The 26,780-nt window shown below is 41.7% G+C and overlaps 1 protein-coding gene across 6 annotated transcripts in view; it reads right to left on the bottom strand.

Annotated features, from left to right (window-relative positions):
* The window catches only part of LOC119584584 (caskin-1-like), a 140,163-nt gene that overhangs the window by 9,875 nt on the left and 103,508 nt on the right, over positions 1–26,780 (bottom strand). For 4 of the 6 annotated variants that reach the window (XR_005229829.1, XM_037933278.1, XM_037933271.1 and 1 more), the window contains one exon: positions 24,675–26,780. This exon is cut by the window's right edge and continues 757 nt beyond it. The exons of the other annotated variants lie outside the window; for them this stretch is intronic. The gene's annotated coding sequence lies outside the window, so the exon portion shown is untranslated. Of the gene's footprint in view, positions 1–24,674 lie in introns of those variants that run through there. 6 annotated transcript variants of the gene reach the window in all.

Here is a 26,780-nt window from a genome sequence, read left to right as displayed (position 1 = left end):
CTGTAGGAAGGAGGTCGTGTCCTGCAATCTCTGGTAAAAGATCTATGAGAGGGGTGAGATATGTGGTTAGAAGGCGGTCTACAGGTCTGGTTGGAGAGCTGCAACCACTCAACACTGGTCTCCCTGACCATGAACCTGTGCTTGGGTCTAGAGGTTTATGAGTTTTAGGGAGGACATACCAGTGTGGTATGATGGGTTTGTGCTCTAGAAGGGCATCTCTTTGTCCTGCAGAGAAGCTTCTCCTCTTCCTTCCTTCTTTTCCTGGCTTGTCTAGGGGAAAAAATGATTAACCAACATAATACTCTCTCTCTGTACTGTAGCTAGAGCCTCTTCAGGGTTATTTAATTCTATATGTCTCCTTGTACTTTAGATGCTTTTTCACCCATAGCTATGTAACTGCTTGTTTTTAACACGACCAGAGCTCCATCTTTATCTGCCTTTTTAATCACTATATCTGTTTTTCTGCTAAATCTTTTAATGCTTTGTTTTCTAATTTAGTTAGGTTGGGTCTTTCATTCTTTTCCCATGCCTGATACACTTCAAAAAGTTCACATTTGATCATATTATCTAGGCCTGGCATCTTCCGAGGGGGGAGGGTTTTCTTTATCTTGGAGGGTAATTGTTGTGGTATTTTTTTCTTTTCTCTGGGTTCCTTCATAGATGCTCCAGGCTGTAGAGAGGATGTGAATCTTTCATTAATGGTTCTTTGTAGGGCTTCTAATGAGGTTTGGAAGTCCTTCCATGCTTTCTTTTTCCTTGGGGGACCTGGTACAAAAGACCTACCTTTTTGCAGAACCGAAAAATGTATCTTCTCTAGAGGAACTTCACTTACCACCAGTTCCATGCCCAATTGTTTTGCTCTTTTCCTTGCCACTGCCTTTCTTCTCTTCGTCCTGTTTCTCACTGGGAGCTTCCTCTTTGCTGGTCTACCCAACCATTGTCTCTTTGTCTCCTCTGTACGTATCTTGTGTTGTACTGCCTTCTCTGTGGAGGGTTTCTCTGTTGCGAATTTTATTTGTTCCATTGGTTTCTGGGGTTCCATTCTCTCCTGTGGAATTTTTGATGGGGGTAGGACTTCTCTGGAAGTCTCGAGAGGTTATTTGTTGAGGCACCCTTCGCACATCTACCCAGTGGTTCTTTTCTGGGTGATGTTGTGGGGTGTCCCAGGTGTTCCTCCTCTGTCCTTCCCCCCTAACGGAAGCCGCCTTACCGCGTTGAGGGGGCTTGAGGTCCCAATGATCTGGTGAGCTGGACCAGAGGGCTGCCCATGCTGGAGGGGTCACCAGTGAGGGATAAGACAAAATGGCTTCCTGGTGCACCAAGGCCTAAGAGGGGGGAGCTCTCCCACGTGTTTTTGCCGTGCGTGGAGACGGGGGTCCTGGAGATTGAGCGGTGCTGCGTGCTGCGCCCTGCAGCTAGCAGCGTGCCTCTTTGGTCCTTTGTTCTGGTTAGACGGGTGGCTTGATCGGGGCCCGGTCGGGTCGGTCGGCTGGTCAAATGTGGCTGGGGTCAAGCAGACACTGTTCAGTCGGTGGCGCATGGGTCCCACGGCTGCCATCAGTGCTGTGGTAGTGGCTGTGTATGTTTCCTCATTGACCCTGTGGCTGTTGAGAGATTTTGAGCCCCAACTGTGGCTTCCCCTCATTGGACTCCATGGTGGGTGGGGGGGTGGGGAGGTGGAGAATTCCAGTTTGTGTGAGTACTACAAATTTACAAGGATCTGGCTCTCTCCCTGGCGACCTGCGCAGTCCCCCGACCGTTCCCTCTGGTGCTTCCACTGCTAGGGTTGTGGGCGTGGGGCCAGCTCTTGCCGTTTTGAAGAAAATGGACAACCAAGAATATGTGTGGGGTGTGGTACAACGGGTCATCAAGGAGATGACAACAGTTCAGGTCCAATGTGCTGTTGCCACTGCAAAGAAGCTCATGAGGCTTCTTCGAAGCAATGTGGAAGATACAGATTTAGTGGTGGTGGGGAGCAGGGAGAAAATTGGTTTTCCAGAGGCAGGGCGACGTGCCCGTGTGCTGTTTGCACAGCCAGGTGGGTCCTTTGCTTCGGTTCTGGCCCATCCTCCTTCCCACCAACCCTTGCCCTGCAATGCTTCTTGCAGCACACACTCTGCCACTTCCTCTGGACCTCAGTCCCGGATTGCTGACGCTGCCTCTGGTGAGTTGTTCTGCCGGAAGCGGAGTGGGAGTGGGGGGCCCTGTGAGGAGACTCCTCCTCCCAAAGTGGGTCTTTGGAGCCATCTTTTAGGGCTCCAGAGGCCTCAACAGTGGCAGCTCCAGCTGCCGCCATTTTCACGGAGCCTCTGCTGCTGGGCGGAGTGCCCCTGAAGTGTGGGCTCACGGCGCGCCCTTTACCCAGGCAGGGAATCCTGAACCTGTCCGGGACTCCGGCTGCCGCAGAAATCCACAGGGCCTAACACTGCTGGACTGAGTGCCCCTGAAGCAGGGGCTCAGGTCTGTCCTTTGCCCAGGAAAGGAAGTCCTGAACCTGTCCAGGGGGGGACCTGTGGAAGCTGGTTCCACAGGTGAACAGATGTTAAAAGGGTGCTCCTAGGATCCTGGAAAGGGACAGCCTGGGGGTGTGGAGCAAAGCTTGACCACAGTTTGCCAAGCCCCTTTGTGAGGGGTAGTATAGGGAGCTGGATGCCCAAATCCAATGGAGCTTGGGGGAAAATTCATGCAGAATGGGAAGAGCTGCAACATCTGATGCTTCGTGTACCAGTTTGTGTATCCCTACAAGAGATTGTGACCAGGGAGGGTCGTCCCATTTTCTGAGAGGGTTCCGGGTTCGGGCCCATTGTGGAACCCTTTTTGACAGTGGACCTCGGGGAGAAGTAGCAGTGGTGGTGCTCGGATATTCCCTTCCAGGCCGTCCCCCCTGCAGACGGCACTGCAGGTGGGGGCTGTGTGATGGCTCGACTCGACCTTGCACTGTTGACCTCCTCTCCCTTTCCCCCACATAATCAGAACTTTGGGTTATTTGGAAATCTACTTGGGCGGTTCCCACATCCATTTCTGCTCTTGGGGGGACTTCAATGGTCGGCGTCGCCTCTAGGAGACACTTTGTGCAGCCCTCGAGGAGGGGCCTTGGGGTCTTGTTCTTAAGAGTAGATGCAGTTTTGCTGACAGTGGCACTCCCACACTTTCCAAGTTCAAATTGGGACATTCTCTAATATAGACCTATCAATGGGCTCACCTTTATTCACAGTTGAATTCATTTGGCAGGTCATGGAAGACTTGCATGGAAGTGACCACTTTCCAATACTTTTGGAGGAGGTGAAATGGTATTCCAGCCAATGGAGTGTAGAGATGGCTACTTGAACATGCTGACTGGAATCATTTTAGATCAACTGCAGGATTGCAAGGATCTTTTGAATGATTTCCAGTGTATTCAGATGCTGTTAATCACCTCACATCACGAATACCCCTTGCAGCAGAAGCACCATTCCGAAAAGTAGCGACCATTACAGTCGACCTCCATGCCATGGTGGTCTGATGAATGCCAACAAGCTGTCAGACCCAGAAAAGTTGCATTAAGGCAATTGAAACGACGCCCCAGCATGTAACCTTGATCAATTACAAGAAGACCCCGTGCCAAGGCCAGGCGCGTGCAAAAGGAGGCTAGACGGACGTCGGGAGACAGTAGCCCTCCACGATTAACCTGGGTCCCCTTAGCATGGGTATGGAACAATTTCGTAAGATCGCTGGAAAGAGTATATCCATGTCACAACCTGCTCTGAAGTATAGGGCTAATCATCACAGATAAAAAAGATGTTGCAATGGCTAGCTAAATCCATGGCAGAGATCTCCTCTGGACCATCTTACACTGCTCGATTCTCCACTTTTTGGGCTGAACAGGAACAATACCCAGTGTCATTCTTCAGTAGGCTGCAGCAAAACTTCCATACAACTTTCCATTTTTGCGCAAAGAGAGGACTCTGCTTTGAAGCTCTGCCATAAGACTGCCCCAGGAGTGACGATATTCCATACCAAATGATATCTCACTTACCAAGAGAGCTCCCAGAAGTTCCGTTAGACCTATTTAATAGGATCTATAGGATGGCACAGTGCCAACCCCTATGGAGAGAAGCTATAACATTCCTGGTTTCCCAAACCCGTTAAGATGCTTCCGCACCAGGAAATTACAGACCAATTTCCCTCACCAGCTGCATCTGCAAGCTGATGTGGAAAATGGTCAACTTTAGGGACATGGCTGCTAGAAAAAAAAAACGTGTTGACTCCATATCAATATGGCTTTAGAAAAATTTAAAATTGACCACAAAATGCACTTGTAGGATGGAACTGCTATACAGAATTCCTTTGCACAGCGACGTCACATGATAGCAGTCTTCTTTGACCTTGAAAAGGCTTACGATACTACTTGGAAGCATGGGATACTCATGAAGCTGTATGACATTGGTTTAAGAGGACATTACCCACCTTCATACAAGCTTCCTTGCTGACAGAAAGCTTAGAGTTCGTGTAGGAAACAGTTTCTCTAACCTGGAAGATCAGCTGGAACGGGTCCCACAAGGGAGTGTCTTAAGTGTGACCCTGTTTGCCATTGCTATCAATGACATTTTAAAGGGTTTTCCAAGTGCTGTCTCATGTAATCTGTATGTGGATGACTTTACACTGTACTGCTCAGGAGGAAGCTTTCAGGATTGCAAGGACGCATGCAGACTGCAATAATCAGGTTGTACAGTGGGCAACAATCATGGGGTTTAAATTTTCTCCAAGCAGACCATGGCTAACTTTCCACAAACGAGGAAGTTCCATCCTTCCCTCTATTTAGGAGCAAACCCACTGCAATTTGTTCCAAGAGGTGAAGTACTTGGGGGCTAATTATTATACCTCGGTATACCTCGTTTGGCAGAAAATATAAATCATACAAAACAATAAATTACGTTGATATCTTTTGCCACTGAGTTTTACATAACTGTTCATTGTTTACGGCAGTTTTACACAGTAAATTTAGGACATAGTATGTTAAGCTAAGTAAGTTTATTTACCACCCTGGCTATCTGCTCAGGCGTGGGCAATCATGATTATAGTTTTACATATATCTGACAAAGTAAAGTTAGGATGAACCGTATTCATATGGACAAATGTATACAAGGTATGAATGAGAATTAAAATCTTCACAATACAAGAGATGTATTTGGCCAGTTTCGAATGCGCTTCGTCAGAAATACATACAACCTGAGAAATTACATAGGAAAATATATATCAGGCGTGAGCTGACAAAATACCTGACTGTTGACCTACATTCGTGCTCGTAGGATTGTTGCTGTGACCTTGGATAATCTGAACCTGACCCGATGCCTTGGTGACATTACCTCCGTCGCGATGTAGCTGCTTCCATAATTTTCTTTTTAGTTTGTTCCGTCCTCATGGACTATTCTGCGTCCTCCAGTTTGGTAGATGTCAGGCTTCATTACATGTACCACCATGATTCTGTGTGACGGATGTCAGCATCGGATGTTCGCTGATCCTGGTTCTGAAACACGGGCCTGTTCACAAAAGTATGCTGTATCGCAACCGCTGAAGGGTATGCGAATACAACACTACAAGGGTGTTTCGGGTGCTTTCTGTCAGTATGAAGTTCACGGATGTGCTGGCGATTCTCACTGTTTTGCCGAAGGATATGCTGATAGCCTGGGAAATGTAGAGACCCCTCCCCCCGGTAAAATGAGACAATTATTAGTAATGAGGGTGCGGGTGTCTGCTCTTACAAGTTTATGCTCTCCGCCTTCTTTCTGAGGTTTAACAGAACAGCCTCTGGGATACTGTGTTCATGAAAGAATAAAAAAAAAAAAATAAAAAATAAAAATAAAATTATTAATACTTGATTATTCTTAATATTATTATTATTGTTATCTGCCAAAAGAGGTAACCGAGGTATAATATCAGTAATAATGATATAATAAAATGATCAATAAATACAATAGTACCATCAGAATCAAACAGTATTATTATTATACTAGGAGTAGTATAGTAGTAGTTGTATGGAATATAACTTATATTATTATATCTAATATTGTTATTATTGGCAGCATAGTAGTATTGTTTATTACCACTATTATAACCATACTATTTATTATCATTACTATTGTTATCATTATTATTATAATCATTATACTGATATTATACCTCGAATACCTCGTTTGGCAGATAACAATTAATAATAATATTTAATAATGTATAATAATAACAATAATAATAATACATGTGATGATGATAATGATGATGATAATAATAATAATAATAATAATAAGTAAATAATAATAATAATAATAATAATAAAATAATAATAATAATAATAATAATTATGATGATGTGATTATAATGATTATTATAATGATAATGATAATGCTAATGATAATGATAATGATAAATGATAATGATTATGATACTGATATGAATAATGATAATGATTATGATAAAATAATAAACAATATAATAACAATAATAAAAATAATAATACTGATAACAGTTAATAATACTAATAATAATAATAATCAATGACAATAATAATAATCAATAATAATAATTAATAATCATAATAATAATTAATAAAATATAACAAACAAAAATAATAAAGGAAAAATAATAATATAATATAAATCAAAAGACATGAACAACCACAATAATGATCTTCCTCTTCTTCTTTTCTTTTCTTTTTCTTCTTCTCCTTGTCGTGTCTTCTTCTCTTCTTCTTCTCCTTCCCCTTCTTCGTCTCATCTTCTTCTTCTCTTCATTCTTCTGTCCGCCTTCGTCTTATTCTCCTTCCCCGTATTCTACGTGCAACACTATTAGCCGAGCCGGCTTGTTTCTTCTGAACTCTGATGACTCGGGTATCGGTTGATCCGGATTAGTCATTTGAATTAGGATTAGGATTATTGAGGAGTATGATGCGATCCTTTATGCTGTGAGACTGAGTATACTTAGTTATTGGCTGCTACTCTGTCTGTCGGCTTATTCTCGGTATGAGGCAGTGAGTGTAGGAAGTGAGTATCTCCTCTTGTGCTGCTGCCCTGGCCTTCGTCTTCTTCTCCTTCTTCTTCAGTTTCTCTATCCTTCATCTTCTTCTTCTCATTCTCTTCATTTTTTTCTTTTCTTCTTCTTCTTCTCCTTCCTCTTTTCTTCTTCCTTCTCCTTCTCCTTCTTCTTAATTTTCTTCTTCTTCTTTTTCTTCTTCGTCTCCTTCTTCTCCTTCTTCTTCCCCTTCTGGGGAAACATTTTTATTTCGCTGCATTTCTGCAGTCTCGAATCAAGAGAAATATGACGCGAGAGAGAGAGAGAGAGAGAGAGAGAGAGAGAGAGAGAAAGAGAGAGAGGGGGGAGGGAGAGGGAGAGAAAGAGGGAGAGAGGGAGGGGAGCCAGAGAGCGCGCGCGCACGAGCGAGCAACGAGAGAGAGAGACCGGTTATTCTAATAAATATTTATCTTTTTAAGGTCCCCAAACCATAAGCTGAATGTCCATTCTTTCCTGCACTTAATGTTATGCACCGATGTCAAAATTTTCACAAAGGTCCAAAGCAAAAAAACCAATATTGCTTAAAGACAGAATTTGTTTTCAAGCTAATTCTAACCATTAACCCTAACCTACTAACTAAACCGACCTAACCTAAAGCCTAACGCACCCAACCTAAACCTAATCTAACCGAACCTAACCTAACCGAACCAACCAAACTGTAACCAACCCTAACCTAACCTAACCTAACCAAACCCAACCCAACATAACCTAACCTAACCTAACCTAGCCTAACCTAACCTAGCCTAACCTAACCTAACCTATCCATAGGTCCCCATGAAATTGCATACCCAGGGAGGATAATCATAAATGCGGAGGATAATAATAAAAATAATGATACAGAAAAAACAATGCCCCCTGAGGAAGGAAATAGATGTATGCCATAATCATGGATAGAGTAATAGGAGCAAAGGGTACTAGAAATATAGTAGCAAAACAGTGAAAACTACCAGAAACCAAGAAGGACAACAAAATAGGAAGCCTACCACCCAAACAACAGGTATAGTTCGACAGCCAGAAAGGAGCACCTTGGCAGGGTGTTCAGGACTATGCCATAGAAGAGAAAAAGAAAAAGAAAAGAAACCAAGGAGAAGACAGAAAAGAACATACACACAGGATGAAACAAGAATACAAGAGAATGCCCCCCAGCAGGGAGTAAGCACAAGTCTACCCCAGAGGAGGTGGTACAGAGAAAAGACCCAGGAAACAAGAGTAGAACAAAGGCAAGGACAGAGGATTGATTGATTGATTATTTAAAATTATCTGCCGCGTCAACAGCTAAGATCATTAGCGGCGAATACCTTGTTAAATAGAAATATTAAAATGTTTAAATCTTTATAAATCTATCAATAGATATCTTATAAATAACAATAAACAAATTAAAAATCAAAGCATAAATATTATACTCTAAGTGTATAAAATTATTGCATAAACATTATGCATAATTAAATTTTATTAAAAATATTGGTCTCCTTATGGAAACTAATAAGACCCTTTTTGTCACAATCCTCCCCCAATACATTCTTCAGTGTATATGGGGGAGACAAGTACATACGTCTTTGGTCTGAGAATGTTGCACATCTTTCCACTACATGTGGGATCGTTAAGGGCTCCTGGCATCCCTCACAAAGTGCTTGACTTTTAGCCATCATCGGCTTGTGGGCCCGATTCTTAGTCTTGTTAATGCAACTTCCACTTTTCGGTTGGGATGGATGCTAGTCACCCAACTGCCAAGGTCATCTCTAATCTCTCGCAGTTTATTTCGGGAGATATGCCTCCATTGTTCCTTCCATTTTCGCGAAGACACTCCTGATGCGGGGGTTTCAGGTCGGGTGTGGGAGAGGAAAACGACATCACAAGGCTGATTTGGCAGCTGCCTTGCCTTCTGATCAGCTCGCTCATTCCCACTGACATCAGCATGCGCTGGCACCCAACACAGAGTTATCTTTTTACGTTTTGACATCAGTGCAAGCCATCTTGAACCTTCCTCACTACTGGATGTGATGAGTTTTAGATCTTGATTGCTTGCAAGGCACTACGAGAGTCACAGTATATCACAATAGAATGGTTCATAAGATCTCTAGTCATCTTAACTGCTGCAGGGATGGCATGTAACTCTGCAGTGAAGATCGAGGCTGCTAGAGAAAAGACTGCCAAGATGCAGTCTTCCTTCTGCTCACTGCTGCAAATCCCACACCATTTTGAGATTTCGAACCATCTGGTATATATTGCGTTCCGATCCTTGGTACTTAGAAATGTGCTGAAGAAATCTCTCTCTGACTTCTGCTTTAGATCTCTCCCCTTTCCCAATTCCTACCAAATCCAGCTCGACTTTATTAGTCCAAGGGGGGAATTGGGGAATTCCAACAGCCAGAACGTTAGTGAGACTTAAATTAAGTTCTTCTACAAGATTCCTCGTTTCTCCTACCAGGGGATCGGCTATCCTAAAGGGGGTTGAAAACCAATCTGGATGTAGGAGATCCCGGAACCCTTTTGTAGTCCTCGTGTTTTAAAATCAGGTTTCATATAGTCCCGGTGTAATGAAAGAGGTGGTTTTTCCCTCTCAGCATATAGAGACTCCACGGGTGAAGACCTGAAAGCCCCAGTACAGATTCTGAGACTTCATTATGAACTGAGTCAACACCCGGGAAACAGGGGGAGTTGCAGATGAATAAGCTTCACATCCATAATAAAGTTTACTATGGATAAGCGCTCGGTAAAGCCATAGAAAGCGTTGTGCGGCCCTGCACCCCAAAGATAAATGTGAAAGAACCCGCAAAATACAAAGTGCTTTTGTAGCCTTCACTTTTAACTGTTTGATGTGAGGCACCCATGAAAGTCTTGAGTCAAAATTAGACCCAAGTATTCACCTCTTGGACAAATTGCGTGGGTTTGCTCCTAAATAGGGGGAAAGGAGGGACTTTCCCGTTTGTGGAAATGTATAGCATGGTCTTGCTTGGAGAAAATTTGAACCCATGATATGTTGCCTACTGTACAACCTGATTTATTGCAGTCTGCATGTGTCCTTGCACATCCTGTAAGTTTCCTCCTGAGCAGTACAGTGTAAAGTCATCCACATACAGATTACATGAGACAGCACTTGGAACAACCTTTACAATGTCATTTATAGCAATGGCAAAAAGGGTCACACTTAAGACACTCCCTTGTGGGACCCGTTCCAGCTGATCTTCCAGGTTAGAGAAACTGTTTCTACACGAACTCTAAGCTTTCTGTCAGCAAGGAAGCTTTATGAAAGGGAGGTAATGCTCCTCTTAAACCCAAAGTCATACAGCTTCATGAGTATGCCATGCTTCCAAGTAGTATCGTAAGCCTTTTCAAGGGCAAAGAAGACTGCTATCACGTGACGTTGCTGTGCGAAGGAATTTTGTATAGCAGTTTCCATCCTCACAAGTGCATCTGTGTCACTTTTAAATTTTCCTAAAGCCATATTGATATGGGGTCAAAAACTTTTCTTTTTCTAGCAGCCATGTCAACCTGAGGTTTACCATTTTCTACATCAGCTTGCAGATGCAGCTGGTGAGGGAAATTGGTCTGTAATTTTTCCCGGTGCGGAAGCATCTTTACCCGGTTTAGGACCAGGAAAGATTATAGCTTCTCTCCCTATGGTTGGCACTGTGCCCTCCTATAGATCCTATTAAATAGGTCTAACAGGAACTTCTGGAGCTCTCTGGTAAGTGAGATATCATTTGGTATGGAATATCGTCAACTTCTGGGGCAGTCTTATGGCAGAGCTTCAAAACAGAGTCCATCTCTTTGCGCAAAATGGCAAGTTTATGGAAGTTTTGCTGCAGTCCTACTGAAAATGACACTGGTTTTTGTTCCTATTCAGCCCGAAAAGTGGAGAATCGAGCAGTTAAGATGCTCCCGAGGAGATCTCTGCCATGGATTTAGCTAGCTCATTGCAACATCTTTTTATCTTGATGATTATGCCATATATCTTCAGAGCAGGTTGTGACATGGATATACTCTTTCCAGCGATCTTACCACCCTTTTTCCATACCCATGCTAAGGGGACCCAGATTAATCGTGAGACATACTGTCCCCCACGACGTCCGTCTAGCCTCCTTTAGCACGCGCCTGGCCTTGGCACGGTCTTCTTGTAATTTTATCAAGGTTACAATGCTGGGGCGTCGTTTCAATTGCCTAATGCAACTTTTCATGCTCTGACAGCTTGTTGGCATTCATCAGACCACCATGGCACTGGAGGTCGACTGTAATGGTCGCTACTTTTCGGGAAAGGATGCTTCTGCTGCAAGGTGTATTCGTGATGTGAGGTGATTAAAAGCATCTTTAATACCCCTGGGAAAACATTCACAGATCCTTGCAATCCTGCAGTTGATCTAAAATGATTCCAGTCCGCATGTTCAAGTCGCCATCTCTGCACCCATTGGCTGGAATACCCTTCACCCCCTCCAAAAGTATTGGGAAAGTGGGCACTTCCATGCAAATCTTCCATGACCTGCCAATTTAAGTTCAACCCGTGAATCAGGTGAGCCCATTGATAGGGCTATATTAGAGAATGTCCCAATTTGAACTTGGAAATGTGTGGGGGTGCCCTGTTCAGCAAAACTGCATTCTCTTAAGAACAAGGACCCCAAGGCCTCTCCTCGAGGGCTGCACAAAATGTCTCCCTAGAGGCGACGCCGACCATTGAAGTCTCCCAAAAAAGCAGAAATGGATGTGCAACCGCCCAAGTAGATCTCCAAAAAAACCAATTTCTGATTTTGTGGAGGAGGTAGAGGATGCAACAGTGCAAAAGGTCGAGTCGAGCTCACTCACACAGCCCCCACCTGCAGTGCCGTCTGCAGGTGGACGGCCTGGAGGGAATATCCCGACGCACCACCACTGCTACTTCTCCACGAGGTCCACTGTCAAAGGTTCCACAATGGGCCCGAACCCGAACCCTCTCAGGAAAATGGACGACCCTCCCTGGTCACAATCTCTTGTAGGTATACACAAACTGGGCTACACGAAGCTATCAGATGTTGCAGCTCTTCCCATTCTGCATGAATTCCCCGATAGCTCCATTGGATTAGGGCATCCAGCTCCCTATACTACCCCTCACAAGGTGCTTGGCAGCACCTGTGGTCAAGCTTTGCCTCACACCCCCAGGCTGTCCCTTTCCGGATCCTAGGAGCACCCTTTTAACATCTGTTCACCTGTGGAACCAGCTTCCACAGGTCTCCCTGGACAGGTTCAGGACTTCCTTGCCTGGGCAAAGGACAGACTGAGCCCCTGCTTCAGGGGCACTCAGTCCAGCAGTGTAGGCCCCTGTGGATGCTGCGGCAGCCGGAGTCTCCTGGACTCCTGGATTTCTTTGCCCGGGCAAAGGGCGCGCCTGAGCCCCCACTTCAGGGGCACTCCGCCCAGCAGCAGAGGCCCCCGTGAACATGGCGGCAGCTGGGCTGCCACTGTTGAGGCCTCTGGAGCCCTAAATGATGGCTCCAAAGACCCCACTTTGGGAGGAGGAGTCTCCTCAACAGACCCCCCACTCCCACTTCCGCTTTCCGGCAGAACAACTCACCAGAGGCAGCGTCAGCAATCCGGACTGAGGTCCAGAGGAAGTGGCAGAGTGTGTGCTGCAAGAAGCATTGCAGGGCAAGGGTTGGTGGAAGGAGGATGGGCCAGAACCGAAGCAAAGGACCCACCTGGCTGTGCAAACAGCACACGGGCACGTCGCCCTGCCTCTGGAAAACCAATTTTCTCCCTGCTCCCCACCACCACTAAATCTGTATCTTCCACATTGCTTCGAAGAAGCCTCATGAGCTTCTTTGCAGTGCACACACATTGGACCTGAACTGTTGTCATCTCCTTGATGACCCGTTGTACCACACCCCCACACATATTCTTGGTTGTCCATTTTCTTCAAAACGGCAAGAGCTGGCCCCACGCCACAACCCTAGCAGTGGAAGCACCAGAGGGAACGGTCGGGGGACTGCGCAGGTCGCCAGGGAGAGAGCCAGATCCTTGTAAATTTGTAGTACTCACACAAACTGGAATTCTCCACTCCCCACCCCCCCACCCACCATGGAGTCCAATGAGGGGAAGCCACAGTTGGGGCTTCAAATCTCTCACAGCCACAGGGTCAATGAGGAAACATACACAGCCACTACCACAGCACTGATGGCAGCCGTGGGACCCATGCGCCACCGACTGAACAGTGTCTGCTTGAACCCAGCCCATTTGACCAGCCGACGACCCGACCGGCCCCGATCAAGCCACCCGTCTAACCAGAACAAAGGACCAAGAGCACGCTGCTAGCTGCAGGGCGCAGCACGCAGCACCGCTCAATCTCCAGGACCCCCGTCTCCACGCACGGCAAAACACGTGGAGAGCTCCCCCTCTTAGGCCTTGGTGCACCAGAAGCCATTTTGTCTTATCCCTCACTGGTGACCCCTCCAGCATGGGCCCCTCTGGTCCAGCTCACCAGATCATTGGGACCTCAAGCCCCCTCAACGCGGTAAGGCGGCTTCCGTTAGGGGGGAAGGACAGAGGAGGAACACTGGGACACCCCACAACATCACCCAGAAAAGAACCACTGGTAGATGTGCGAGAAGGTGCCTCAACAATAACCTCTCGAGACTTCCAGAGAAGTCCTACCCCCATCAAAAATTCCACAGGAGAGAATGGAACCCCAGAAACCAATGGAACAAATAAAATTCGCAACAGAGAAACCCTCCACAGAGAAGGCAGTACAACACAAGATACGTACAGAGGAGACAAAGAACAATGGTTGGGTAGACCAGCAAAGAGGAAGCTCCCAGTGAGAAACAGGACGAAGAGAAGAAAGGCAGTGGCAAGGAAAAGAGCAAAACAATTGGGCATGGAACTGGTGGTAAGTGAAGTTCCTCTAGAGAAGATACATTTTTCGGTTCTGCAAAAGGTAGGTCTTTTGTACCAGGTCCCCCAAGGAAAAAGAAGCATGGAAGGACTTCCAAACCTCATTAGAAGCCCTACAAGAACCATTAATGAAAGATTCACATCCTCTCTACAGCCTGAGCATCTATGAAGGAACCCAGAGAAAAGAAAAAAATACCACAACAATTACCCCTCCAAGATAAAGAAACCTCCCCCCTCGAAGATGCCAGGCCTAGATAATATGATCAAATGTGAACTTTTGAAGTGTATCAGGCATGGGAAAAGAATGAAAGACCCAACCTAACTAAATTAGAAAACAAAGCATTAAAAGATTTAGCAGAAAAAAAGATATAGTGATTAAAAAGGCAGATAAAGATGGAGCTCTGGTCGTGTTAAAACAAGCAGTTACATAGCTATGGGTGAAAAAGCTCTAAGTACAAGGAGACATATAGAATTAAATAACCCTGAAGAGGCTCTAGCTACAGTACAGAGAGAGAGTATTATGTTGGTTAATCATTTTTTTCCCCTAGACAAGCCAGAAAGAAGGAAGGAAGAGGAGAAGCTTCTCTGCAGGACAAAGAGATGCCCTTCTAGAGCACAAACCCATCATACCACACTGGTATGTCCTCCCTAAAAACTCATAAACCTCTAGACCCAAGCACAGGTTCATGGTCAGGGAGACCAGTGTTGAGTGGTTGCAGTCTCCAACCAGACTGTAGACGCCTTCTAACCACATATCTCACCCTCTCATAGATCTTTTACAGAGATTGCAGGACACCCCCTCCTTCCTACAGAAAGGGAAAAATGTGAGGGATCCCCAGAAGGAGTTTTCCTTTTTTCTTTTGTAAGTCCCCCTTTACCCTCTATCCCACAAGAACAGCTTTTTGTGGCAAATTTCTAGGCAGAATTTTTCCTATGGGAAAAGCTCTCCAAATACATGTCAGCTCCCCACCATACTTGATAAAAGAAGGCATGACCTGTCTGACGGCACCCTGTTGGATTTAAAATAGTTTCTAAATCGGGGAAGGTCGCCATGGACCTCTTTTCATGGCGTGGGGGAAATTTTCGTCAGAAAAATATTGAGACAAAAGGAAAAAGCTGATAAACCCCTAGATTTTCTATAGGTATATGGATGAAAAATTTTTTGGGCATTTTTGTGGGGTACAAAAGTGAACTGCGGCCTACCATAAAGGATTGAAAAACATTCATCAGACCTCAGTTCCTTTAGAATCACCCCGAGAGAAGCCCTTTCCTAAAACCCCCCTGTTGTATTTCAAATGAAAAGGGTTGCCCACAAACCACAGTGTTTACAACCCCTAAAACACCAATATCTCCTTTTCATGTCAAATCATCCCCCCAACCTAATGAATCTCCCCCTTCTCACAGGCTTTTAAATTTAAAGAAAATAGTCAGTGGGGACCCAAAGGCTAAAACGCTTTTTAGGAAAGAGGGTTTTCTTCGGGCGAGAGGATATATAATGATGCCTCACCTCAGCTCGGGAAAAAAAACATAAAAACTCACGCTCATTAAAAAGATGAAACACCCAAAAAGGAAATATTTCCTTTTATTTTTTCCCCAAAAATGACGGACCAGTGAGACATTTCCTAAATAAATATGGGGTGGTCAAAAAAAATTCCAGAACCACCCTGGGAACATCATTCAGGCTCCCCACCTTGTTTCATGGAAAAAAGGAAATCGTTTGCAGCACGCTGATCAGAGCGCAGTTCCCGTCCCCTCTGACCGTGGACAGGAAGAATAAAACTCACCGGGGCGAGGTATTTGAAGCAACCAGGGCACCCCCCCGCCTTAAAACTGCAGTCAAGGTCGGTGACCACCCTTTCCCCCCCTTTAAACCTCTTTCACCCCCCCCAAAAAAAGACTAATTTTCCATAAAAAAATATCAAAAAATATTCAACTTTTTTTATGTTTATCATTTCAAAATATTGGCACAGTAAGATTATTTGATGCACACAATTACTTACTTTTTATATGCGGCAAGAAAAAACTACTGTCAAAGTTTATTAGTAATTCCGGCTTCTCAAAAAAAAAATAGAATACAAAGAAAATAAAATGACAGAATATTTCCCTTCTCTCTCTCCCACCCCAAAGGGAGAAGCCCTAAGGCTGTTTTTTGAAAATTCACATTTTAACTCCCCCTTGTTCCCCTACTTAGTCTTAGCTAAGTATTGAGAGACCAAAAAAGGACTATTTAGAAAAATTGGGGAAAATATTTTTATTATGAAGCTACCTATTAAAAAATTAATAGAAAACAAGATGAGAGCCCCTACCTGCTCCCCATTCCCGGGTTGGAACAGCCCAAACACGGGAAGAGTCAGGTAGCTCAATGCAAAGGTGAGAGGGTACCAACTTTAAAAGGAAGAAAGGAAGAAAAAGTCAAATAAGCAAATATGCCTTTTAAATTTAAAAATTAAAACATGAGACCAGAAGTATGATGCTGGGCACATAGAGTGTCGCCCCCCCCCCCTCCCCCCCTTTAGACTGAAGAAAAACAAAGGAAACTGTTTCATATATTATTTTTGTGTTTTTTTAGGTTTTTCCGTGGGGTAAAGATAAATATCCCATTATTGAAATAAAAATACCCAAAAAAAGAAAAAAACCCCCCCAACCTCATCCTAAACCCGGAGAGGGTATATTAAATTATTTTTACCGCAGTCATGACAAGTCAAATGAAAGGAATATGCAAAAAAAAATAAACATCCCCCCAAAAATGCTATCCTTATATTCATTTATTTTAAAAAAGACTGTAATACTCTATATAGTCATAAGATAAAGGGCGGAACCCCCAGTTCCCTTCCCCGCCCCGTTTCCAACAGGAAACAGGAAAAAGGGGAAAAGGGGTTTCCTTACCTACTCCACTCATTTATCCCCCTTTTTTTAAATTATAAGAGAATTTTTAATACGATTTTGTAACAACCTATCAGGTGCCTGAAAAGGCCCCCTCGGCCGAAAGCGCTCGCGCCCAGGTTTTACTGTTAATGTTGGGTGTGTGGTGTTATTCACTTTAATAACTGGCTCAAAACTAAAAAAACAGTCACAGGAATGAAGCGACAAACTCAAGGGGGATTTCAAACCCAAAAACAGGAAAAAAACCAGAAGAATTCCCACCTCAAAAACACGAAGGAAAACAGGTTAAACAAGCTACCCCGATCCCTTTGGGGGTTCTTACATCTTTTGTTATTTTTTTCATGTAGGCTTGGGTTTTTTTCGAAATATACAGTTTTGGTTTGCCCCCCCCCCCTTTTCTTGTAGTTTTTTCACCTCCAGCATTTTACTGTTTGTTTGTTTTTTTTTTTTCTTTCTACAGTATTGAAAGGGTTTGCTTGTTAGTATACAAAGGAGTGAAGTTTCCAAATTTTGGATGTTTTTTATGTAAATCTATGAAAGTAAAAACGCTATGGTAAAAAAGGAAAAGAAATATGTTCAATAAGCTCAGCAATAAAGTGTTTGACAAATTGGGGAAAAAATACTTTTTAGTAAAAGCAAAGTCTGAAAAAGGAAGTGCAAAAGGGTTTGAAAAAAGAACAGCCCCTTGTATTTTTTATTGCAACTTTTTCCTTTGGGCTTGAAAACATAAGCCCCTACCAAAACTAACCTAACCCCTAAAAACCCTTCCTCTATAATACAATATTAATTAATCTAAAATTTTTACAAAAAGAAAATAGGAAAAAAAAAACAAGGGGGCCCCCCCCCCCCGATAAGGGGCAAAAGGGAGACTAGACAAAAAGCAAAAAAAAAAAAGATGGGGGCCAAAATTTGGGTGAAACAAATAAACTCGGGGCCTTCCAAATCGGGGAAAGGGAAGGGGCACAAAATTTTTATTAGAAATTCGGGGTTTTCTCAAAGAAAAAATAAGAATACAAAGAAAAATAAAATAAATTAATATAAAAATTTTAATAAATAATAAAATATAATTTTAAAATAAAAATATAATAAAATTATAAATATCCCCCATTATGGGAAATAAAGAACCAAAAGAAAAAATTTAACCCCCCCCCAAAAACCCTCCCATAAGGGCCTGAGAGGATATATTAAAAATTGATTGTTTACCGATTATTATATTTAATAATATATATATTTATATATACATATATATATGGTATATATACATATATATATGATATATATATATATATATATATATATATATGATATATATACATATATATATATGATATATATACATCTACATATGATATATATACATATATATATGATATATATACATATATACATGATAATTTTTTCCACAGGTTCTTTTTAACAGAGGAAGGAAGGAGGCACATCAACATGGCAACAAAGGAACGGCTCAACCCCACCCCCCCCCCTGGTTCTTGTATTTGCTTTCCCTCTGTTTCTCTGTTTCTTTTTCAGACTCTCAGGCACCAGGACAGTTGAATGGGAACATCAAAATGCCTAACCTAACCTAACCTAACTTAACCAAACTTAACCTAACCTGACCTAACCTAAACAAACCTAACCTAACCTAACCCAACCTAACCTAACCTAACCTAACCTAACCTAACCTAACCTAACCTAACCCAACCTAACCCAAACCTAACCTAACCTAACCTAAACTAACCTAACCCAAACCTAACCTAACCTAACCTAACCTAACCTAACCTAACCTAAACTAACCTAAACCAAACCTAACCTAGCTCATTGTGCTCAATTCGTTCGCTTTTCCTCCTCCCTCCCCCCCAAAGAAAAACTGAAGTGACGCCTTTGGCTTTGTTAGCATTAGTATCATCATGGCGATAGTGGCAATGGTAAGCGTAATAATAGTAAAAAATAGTAACTGATGATATTAATTCTTGTTGTCAAAGCTCGTCTAACCATTCGCTATAAAATTGGTATTATCACTATCATTAATAATAGTGCTAAGATTATTTATATTATTACCATCATTAATTGCTATCATCATCATTATTATTCATATTATTATTATCATTACTATTGCTATTTTTTTATTTTTTATTATTACTATTACTATTAATATTATCATTATAATAATAATTACTATTATCATTGATATTTCATTTCTTTTATAATCGAGTTGCCTTTTACGGTTTATGAAGAATGATCGAGAGGCAAGTCTCGGAAAAGCGACGAACGGACAAGTTGACAACAGCACGTCATAAGTCTTAGAGGTTGTGCACAAGGACGGGTCTTTTGTGCGGACAAGCGGTTCATTGCGAAGGTTCGGAGCGTCGAGATATGGTATGAGTGGACCATGAAATCTGTTTCGAGTCGCTTGCAGTCGATATTATACAAATCATTATCATCATTTTCATTAGTATCATTATTTTTCTATTATCATTGTTGATATCATTATTATGGTAATTATTGGTGGTGTTAGTAGCGTTTTTTTTTTTTTTTTTTTTTTTTTTTTTTTTTTTTTTTTTTTTTTTTTTTATCAAGAATCACATAATTCTTATTACCACTATCATTATCATTATCATTGCGAAGGTTCGGAGCGTCGAGATATGGTATGAGTGGACCATGAAATCTGTTTCGAGTCGCTTGCAGTCGATATTATACAAATCATTATTATCATCATTTTCATTACTATCATTATTTTTCTTTTATCATTGTTGATATCATTATTATGGTAATTATTGGTGGTGTTAGTAGCGTTTTTTTTTGTATCAAGAATCATATAATTCTTATTACCCCTATCATTATCATTATCATCTTTGTTATTGTCGTAATTGTTCTTGTTATTGTTATAATTATTATTAATATTGTTATTATTATGTATATCATATATATATAATATATAATATATATATCTATATATATTGTAAATTATATAATACATTATATATATCATATAATATATATTATATAATGTATATAATAGAATACATATGTAATTATCAATTATTATTATCATAATTACATATCAAATATTACATGATTATATATTTATAACCAATAATACACATATACATATACGTATACGGATACACATATACGTATAAACATATACGTATACGTATACACATATACGTATACGTATACACATATACGTATACACATATACGTATACGTATACACATATACGTATGCGTATACATATATAAGTATGCAAGCAGAACAACGAAGGGAAGTACAAGAAAACACACGAATATGCCGAAGGCCTTTTCGCATTTACTGTTTCATCAGAGACACATAAAGGTATATATACATGTACTGAGCGGTCAGGTCACGTCGGTAATTAGGTGTGCGACGACCTTGGCTAGTTCGTGGCTCCCTGTTACGGTGTTGAAGTTGTTAGTTGTGTGTATGAACGCCTCTTCTACCATCTTCCTTTGTCGTGGGGGCAGACCTTGTTTAATGATGGAGGCCTGGGACCACTTAGGGAGATGGCCGTCGGAGTCCACCTGGACAACGAAGGCGCTTCTCTTGTCATTTCGTCGGAGGGCGTTGCGGTGTTCGTTGATATATATATATATATATATATATATATATATATATATATATATATATATATATATATATATATATCGATATCATCATCATCGTTAGCAGCAGCAAAGGCAGCAGCCTGAATCAGTTCGCTGCAGGACGTAGGCGCCCCAATCTTTTCCAACCTTGTCTGTCTTGTGATTTTTCAGTCTCGGCCCCCAAATTTCGTTATTTCGTCACGCCATCTTGTCACTGGTCTGGCCCTAGGTTTCTTTATGTTATCTATAGCCCAGTCTGATACTTTGTCCGTCTGCCGTCCTGCCTCCGACATATATGACCTGCCCATTTTTTTTTTTTTTTACTTTTGTTTGTTCCCTGATCCACATCGCCGTCATCCGATCTCTTATGCTAATTCTCAATATTAACTTTTCCGTCCCTCTCTGGGTACTTATTAGTTTCCTCTCCAGTAATTTGGTTGTAGTCCATGGTTCTAATCCATAGGACAAAAATGGAAGGACGCACTGGTAAAGACTCTTCTTTTTAGACATAATGGCAAGGAGTCTCTTGGTATGCTACTGTGTCTACCGAAGGTGCTCCAGCCTAGACTGATCCGTCGGTTTATTTGCTCTTCGCTAGATGTGTGTATATGTATATATATATATATATATATTATTATATATATATATATATATATATATATATATATATATATATATAATATATATATACATATATATGTGTGTGTGTGTGTGTGTGTGTGTGTGTGTCCACTACCTCTAGCGCTTCGCCTTGTACACGTATCATTTCGAATTGGACTCTTCTGTTGAACATGATCTTAGTCTCTTTTCTTGTTCTTTCCGACTTTCAAACTTTCTCTATTCAGGTCGTTTATTAATTGCTGCATTTCATTTGAAGCTTCACTGAAGAGAACAATATCGTCTGCAAATATTGGATTGTGTAGGTATTCGTGTGCTATTTTGATACCCTTTCCGTTCCATTCTAGCTTCTTGAATATTTCCTCAAGGCAAGCTGTAAGCATTTTTGGTGAGATGGTGTTGTCCTGTACATCACCCATTTTAATTGGTATTTTACCAGTTTCCGTGTAGAGCTTGATGGCTGCTGCTCCATCTTCGTATATATCTTCTCATATTTAACATTATACCTCCTCTACTCCCTGTCTTTGGATAGCTTCTAGTATAGTTAGTATTTGTACAGAGTCAAATGCCTTTTCGTAATCGTAGAATGCCATACACAGGGGTTTCCTATATATATATATATTTTTTTTCTTTTATTTGGGTGAGCGTGTGGATGTGGTCCACTGCGTAAGCCTGCTTGTTCCTAAGGCTGGTTAGAATCCAGATGTCAGAGATGCGAGTTGTGATGCCTTTTGTGACCAGTTTGTAAACTCCGTTCAGCCGAGTCAGCTGCTGCTGACTCGGCTGAACGGAGTCCTTGCCCGCCGTGGTGCCCAGCCACAGCAGTAACCTCCAGGCGACAGTTGCAACTTCTCGCACCTGGGCGGGGCGCGAACCGCCGACCCCTCGGATGAGGCCGACACGTTACCACTGTACTAGCCCGGAGGCTTATGAGTCGGTAGTTTTTTAGATCCTTTATATTCCTTTTTTTTTTTATAAATAACCCTCACTGATCAGGACTCGAAACTAGGTCACTCCGGGTATAAAACCGGAGGCCAGTACTAAACCAACCATGCCACACGACCCACTGGAAGGAGTGTGTAACTAGGATCTCACTAGATCCATAGATATTACCTATCTACTCATACTTGAGCAATGATAGCGAATTTTACACACACTCCCCGTGGGCACGTGGAAATTGATTTAGCAATTCAAATCCTAAGTCAGATTTTTTTTTTTTCAAGTGCCCTGTCCTACAAGGATGTTGGCGATCATGGATTTTCCATGATTTTCTTGGCAATTTAGAGCGGTGGTTTGGCGTTGCCTTCCGCCCGGTATTTTTATCGAGTCATCATCTCTATTTACCGGGTCTGGGACCGGCACTGACCCGGGCTGGCCTACCCACCCAGTGGTCAGGTAGGCAATCGAGGTGAAGTTCCTTGCCCAAGGGAACAACGCGCCGGCCGGTGACTCAAACCCTCGAACTCGGATTGCCGTCGTGGCAGTCTTGAGTCTGATGCTCTAACCACTCGGCTATCGCGCCCTTATACATAATATATATGTATATACATATATAAACCGACGCTTTGCATTTATCAGCTTGCTAAGCCCGTAACAAAGAACTTCGATTTAATGATGATGACCTCCATCAACGGCGTGGATATGGTCACCGTGGTTGAAACCGGTTTTTGCGACTTCCTGTCCATTTCGGAAGAAGTAAAGTCACTCGGATTACAGACGGAGAAGTTGGACGAACCCGAATCGTACAAATCGTAGAGTGGCGTCCGATACCTATACCACGTGGCTAAGGACGTGAGAGTGAAAGCAGAGGGAAAGACGGTGACGGCCACAGCGTCTGTCTAGGATCATTATTTTACCATGGTCGGAATGGGGTTCCTCATGGGAGCAACGTTTCGGTTCGAGGAGGACGGGATGTGGATGCTGACTTTCCATGACGGGGCGAGGAGGAGGACGGTAGTGAGGCGGCGTTGTTGCGAGTGGTATTACGAGAGAGCAGTACAGTCGTGAGTAAAACAAGTCAAGGAAAAGAGTGAAAAAGAATAAAAGAAAGGAAAAGAGAGGAAGCAAAATCCAATCGGGCAAGGGTGGCACTGCCAAATAACCGCTCAGTAGTGTATTGAGGGGGCCGCGGTGGCCGAATGGTTAGAGCGTCGGACTCAAGACTGTCACGACGGCAATCTGAGTTTGAGGGTTCGAGTCACCGGCCGGCGCGTTGTTCCCTTGGGCAAGGAACTTCACCTCGATTGCCTGCCTAGCCGCTTGGTGGATAAGCCAGCCCAAGTCAATGCCGGGTAAATAGAGATGGTGACTCAAAAAAAAAAAAACACATCAGGCGGAAGGCAATGGCAAACCACCGCTCTAAATTGCCAAGAAAATCATGGAAGCCCATGATCGTCAAGGCCGCGGTGGCCGAATAGAGCGTCAGACTCAACACTGTCACAACAGCAATCTGAGTTCGAGGGTTCGAGTCACCGACCGGCGTGTTGTTCCCTTGGGCAAGGAACTTCACCTCGATTGCCTACCTAGCCACTGGGTGGCCAAGCCAGCCCAAGTCAGTGCTGGTCCTAAGCCCGGATAAAATAGAGAGAATGATTACCCAAAAAGGTAACACCGGCACTCTCCGTGGAAAGGAACTGGGGACCCTACCACGTACTCACTCCAAGAGCATCACAACATGAAAACTACAATTAAGTATCATGCTGTGACCACGGTGGCTCAGACATGAACCTACGTTAAAAAAAAAATATACATATATATGTATATACATACACATACATATGCATATATATTATATATATATTTTTTTTTTTTTTTTCAACGGTATAGGCTCACGTATGAGCAGCCATGGTCCCAGCATGACACTCAATTGCAGTTTTTCATGTTGTGATGCTCTTGGAGTGAGTACGTGGTAGGGTTCCCAGTTCCTTTCCACGGAGAATGTCGTTGTCACCTTTTAGGTAATCATTCTCTCTATTTTATCCGGGTTTGGGACCAGCACTGACTTGGGATGGCTTGACCACCCAGTGGCTAGGTAGGCAATCAAGCTGAAGTTCCTTGCCCAAGGGAACAATGCGCCGGCCGGTGACTCGAACCCTCGAACTCAGATTGCCATCATGCCAGTCTCGAGTCCAATGCTCTAAGAACTCGGCCACCGCGGACTTATATATAAATATACATGTATATATAATATATACATATATATATATATATATATATATACATATATATATATATATATATATATATATATATATATATATATATATATACATACATATATATGTATATGTATATGTATATGCATATACATATATATATATATATATATATATATACACATATACACACAGACTGAGACAGAAACAATAAACACACGCACACACGCACGCACACAGGTACGCACGCATGCACGCACGCACAAAGTACATACATATATAGACAAAGCTGTAAATAAATGGAAAAATAGACCAGCAGCTTGCTAGGTTTTTAGTTTTTTTTTGCATTTATAGACAATTAGATACTTGTTAATTGAATTATAACAGCAGTCTAAATAATTCTTGGTCTGAGAATCGTTGATGCTGATCACTTTGGGTTAATGACATTACACTCTTTGTTTTTCTTAAATACATCTGATTGGGTTGTCATTGGGATGAAATGAAACAAAAGTCATCTAAAAACACTAAAGATTATACTTCTTCAATATTCAATATTAAGGTATATGATATACATACAGTAATGAAAAAGACAGCTGACAACAGCATGGAAAATATGATGGCTAGATGTCAATACTCAACACAAAATTGGCAGATTTATATATATATTGTACATACTATACAAAAAATAAGCCTCCTATAAACTGCTACCTTAATGTTGTAAACAAGTGAAATATCACTTATGATAACTCCCAAGAAACACATAAAGTTGCTTTCCAAAACTCAAAAAGTTCAGATCACACCAAGGAAATATGAAATACATTTGTGTTTTAACTTGCAATGACTATCAAACACAGCTTTGCCAATCTTTCTGTTTTAACTGTCCCACTATTTGGCATTTCTTACAGACCAAAGACAACTCTACTATATAAGTGGGGTATAATAGCATACATAGAGAAAAATGTTCATGAAGACATGCAATGTTGCTTAACATATCTATCAAAGGACTTGTTAATCCTGTCCAGTGCTCAATATTGCATGATTCCTCCTGACATTCTAGTAGGCTAACTACCATACAAACAGCCTATTATTACATAGTGTTCACAGGTAATTCTGAGCTCAAAATCCTATATAAGTTTATGTAAGTGTATGCATATGGCTGTGCACTTTTAAGCCCTTTCTTTCTTAAGAGGGTATAGGCTATTGACTAACTGAGAATGCCTTCTACATTGTCTGGTCATACAGCTAGCATAATAGAAAACTTGCTATGTTAATTTCATCCTTTCAGTTTTCAAATAAACATTTATCACATAAGTATTGTTTACAAACAAAAACCACAGAACAGTCATATTCACACTGATAATCCATATCTTCTGGAAAATTCCTGTGATTATATTGCAAGCTTAACCCATCCTCTTTCTCAGATTCAAATTCAACTACGCCTTTCCTGCCTGAGCTACCACGTGACCAGCATGTTTTGGATCTTCTCCTTCTAGTAACAAGTATAAGCTAAAATGGCATATATCCTCGATGTGAACTTTTCATAATGCAAAAGCTCAATGAGACTGGTAACAGATTGAAAACCCTATGCAGAAAGATCATAGAAGCAAGCATAGAAAGTGAGTGTATAACTCGTCTTGTAAACAAAGGCTTTCTCTTCTGAGTGGACAGGAAACAAAATTCCATCAGATTTCACTTTGACTTCCATCTGTTTTTTGGATAAAGTTGAAACCCACACACAGTATTATCCCTAGATATTTACAGATTCTGTACAAGATATTTACAGTGTAATTAAACAAAATATTTTTACTTGTTTTGTTTTTCTCTCTACCCCTGTAACAAGATTCATATCACTTCATAATACACAGCAACCAGTAATACAGAACAAAAATGTAAATTGACTATATTTCAGAAATATATATTTATCTTTATTAACTTAGGTAAAAGATTGGGTTTGATAATAATAATAAAAAAGAGAGAGATTGCAGCAATAAATCCATGTATATGAATAAGTACAGATTTTCTATGCAAGATCTGATAACTTTCAAGGAACTAGATCATGTTCTGCATCCCCCATTTGTTACTTCCAAGAAAATACAAATAATGATATCAATAACTACCACCATTTCTTGGCAATATTTTGCTTCTAAAACCTCTGGTTTTGGTTTAATTATATGATATATTGGAGAAATTCCACTAATTTTTGTCTCCTGGTATATATGATTGTTTCATCTAATATACATAGTACAACATACACCACAAGTTAAGTTTAACCACATCAATGATGATGTGCCTTTGGTGGGCATGTGGATTATCATAGCGCAATTGGCCCGAGGGCAAAAATATTGTTCCAACTACCCTTTACACATTATCAATACAGAAACTTTTATAAGATATTCTTTTACATCAAAATAAATTTGGTGCAATCTACAATACAGTCACTTGTAAATCACATAAGTACTTGTGCAATTTACTTAACAGATTAGCCTTGATTCAACACTATATATACTGTATTCATAAGGCAAACTTTTTTTTGAATCTCAGTTCTCATTCCAACTGCCTTGTTTCTGTATAACACATTTTTATTCTATAATTACTACATGGCCATAGTCTTCTCTATTTC

The sequence above is a fragment of the Penaeus monodon genome, chromosome 18 (genome assembly GCF_015228065.2).
Source record: "Penaeus monodon isolate SGIC_2016 chromosome 18, NSTDA_Pmon_1, whole genome shotgun sequence".
NCBI lineage: Eukaryota > Metazoa > Arthropoda > Malacostraca > Decapoda > Penaeidae > Penaeus > Penaeus monodon.
The sequence above is the reverse complement of the archived record's forward strand: the minus strand, read 5'-3'. Positions and strand labels throughout refer to the sequence as shown.